Raw genomic sequence first — 2,787 nt, 5'->3', positions numbered from 1 at the left:
CAGAAGCAAGTCTGGTGGTGTCCATCCCTAGATGCATCATCCATGCAAGTTTGGTTCAGATAGGACTTATAGTTACTTGGGAATTAAAATATAGGTCAGATCCAGCATCCGAAGCAAGTCTGGTAGTGTCCATCCCTAGATGCATCATCCATGCAAGTTTGGTTCAGGTAGGACTCATGGTTACTTGAAAATGAAAATATAGGTCAGATCCAGCATCCGAAGCAAGTCTGGTAGTGTCCATCCAAAGATGCATCATCCATATAAGTTTGGTTCAGGTAGGGCTTATAGTTACTATGGAATGAAAATATAGGTCAGATCCAGCATCCGAAGCAAGTCAGGTAGTGTCCATCCCTAGATGCATCATCCATGCAAGTTTGGTTCAGGAAGAACTTATAGTTACATGGGGATGAAAATAAAGGTCAGATTCAGCATCAGAAGCAAGTCTGGTGGTGTCCATCCCTAGATGCATCATCCATGCAAGTTTGGTTCAGGTAGGACTTATAGTTACTAGGGAATAAAAATATAGGTCAGATCCAGCATCTGAAGCAAGTCTGGTAGTGTCCATCCCTAGATGCATCATCCATGCAAGTTTGGTTCAGGTAGGACTTATAGTTACATGGGAATGAAAATATAGGTCAGATTCAGCATCAGAAGCAAGTCTGGTGGTGTCCATCCCTAGATGCATCATCCATGCAAGTTTGGTTCAGGTAGGACTTATAGTTACTTGGGAATTAAAATATAGGTCAGATCCAGCATCCGAAGCAAGTCTGGTAGTGTCCATCCCTAGATGCATCATCCATGCAAGTTTGGTTCAGGTAGGACTCATGGTTACTTGAAAATGAAAATATAGGTCAGATCCAGCATCCGAAGCAAGTCTGGTAGTGTCCATCCAAAGATGCATCATCCATATAAGTTTGGTTCAGGTAGGGCTTATAGTTACTATGGAATGAAAATATAGGTCAGATTCAGCATCCGAAGCAAGTTTGGTGGTGTCCATCCCTAGATGCATCATCCATGCAAGTTTGGTTCAGGTAGGGCTTATAGATACTTGGGAATGAAAATATAGGTCAGATCCAGCATCCGAAGCAAGTCAGGTAGTGTCCATCCCTAGATGCATCATCCATGCAAGTTTGGTTCAGGTAGGACTTATTGTTACATGGGGTTGAAAATATAGGTCAGATTCAGCATCAGAAGCAAGTTTGGTGGTGTCTATCCCTAGATGCATCATCCATGCAAGTTTGGTTCAGGTAGGACTTATAGTTACTAGGGAATAAAAATATAGGTCAGATCCAGCATCTGAAGCAAGTCTGGTAGTGTCCATCCCTAGATGCATCATCCATGCAAGTTTGGTTCAGGTAGGACTCATAGTTACTTGGAAATGAAAATATAGGTCAGATCCAGCATCCGAAGCAAGTCTGGTAGTGTCCATCCAAAGATGCATCATCCATATAAGTTTGGTTCAGGTAGGGCTTATAGTTACTATGGAATGAAAATATAGGTCAGATTCAGCATCCGAAGCAAGTTTGGTGGTGTCCATCCCTAGATGCATCATCCATGCAATTTTGGTTTAGGTAGGGCTTATAGTTACTTGGGAATAAAAATATAGGTCAGATCCAGCATCAGAAGCAAGTCTGGTAGTGTCCATCCCTAGATGCATCATTCATGTAAGTTTGGTTCAGGTAGGGCTTATAGTTACTTGGGAATAAAATTATAGGTCAGATCCAGCATCCGAAGCAAGTCTGGTAGTGTCCATCCCTAGATGCATCATCCATGCCAGTTTGATTCAGGTAGGGCTTATAGTTACTTGGAAATGAAAATATAGGTCAGATCCAGCATCCGAAGCAAGTCTGGTAGTGTCCATCCAAAGATGCATCATCCATGTAAGTTTGGTTCAGGTAGGGCTTATAGTTACTTGGGAATGAAAATATAGGTCAGATCCAGCATCCGAAGCAAGTCTGGTAGTGTCCATCCCTAGAGGCATCATTCGTGTAAGTTTGGTTCAGGTAGGGCTTATAGTTCCTTAGGAATGGACCTGCTCTAAAAACTTTAACCTGGTCACTCATCTGGAAAATATAGGTCAGATCCAGCATCCGAAGCAACTCTGGTAGTGTCCATCCCTAGATGCATCATCCATGCAAGTTTGGTCCAAGTAGGGCTTATAGTTCCTTAGGAATGGATCTGTTCCTAAAACTTTTACCTGGTCACTCGTCTTGAAAATGTCAGTCAGATCCAGCATCCGAAGCAAGTCTGGTAGTGTTCATCCCTAGATGAACCATAGCTCTCATCAATATCTATCAGCATATGAAGTTTGATGAAAATATCTTGGATAGTTTCTTTGAAACTTAGCTTTGAACAGAGCTAAACGCAAAGTGTGACGGAAGGACGGAAGGACAGAAGGACGGAAGGACGGAAGACGGACATGACAAACACTATATGCCCCGGCCATTTTCATGGCGGGGCATAAAAATGAAGTTAGATGGAATTTTACATATATAGAGACAATTCCTTTTTCTCATTTTCGGCAAATTTAAGGTACATCCTTATCTTTATGAATCAATGATTAATTTATATATTTTTTTAAACATTCTTTAAAAAGTACTGAAGGTCTCAATCTTCCCGTCTCTTGGGAATACATGTATATTTTTAATCATTTACATTACAGCCAGGTCTCATTACTTATGGTATTTAAGACAATCATTCAATAATGTAAATATTGTTATGATTGTCCCCAAAATAATATTTTAATGAAACATAATTATATAATTATATGTACAATTCCCTTTATTC

At 40.5% G+C, this 2,787-nt stretch overlaps 1 long non-coding RNA gene across 1 annotated transcript; it reads left to right on the top strand.

Moving 5' to 3' along the window:
• Positions 1-1,217: 1,217 nt before the first annotated feature.
• LOC134254469 (uncharacterized) lies at positions 1,218-2,467 on the top strand. The gene is made up of 2 exons (XR_009989327.1): positions 1,218-1,895; positions 2,004-2,467. It is a non-coding gene; the product is annotated as an uncharacterized LOC134254469 (long non-coding RNA).
• The last annotated feature ends 320 nt before the right edge of the window (positions 2,468-2,787 follow it).

This window comes from Saccostrea cucullata, unplaced genomic scaffold (assembly GCF_032062105.1).
Source record: "Saccostrea cucullata isolate Sc308-1 unplaced genomic scaffold, CSIRO_AGI_Scuc_v1 ctg7605, whole genome shotgun sequence".
Taxonomy (NCBI): domain Eukaryota; kingdom Metazoa; phylum Mollusca; class Bivalvia; order Ostreida; family Ostreidae; genus Saccostrea; species Saccostrea cuccullata.
Note: the sequence above shows the minus strand (reverse complement) of the source record. Positions and strands in the feature narration are given on the sequence as shown.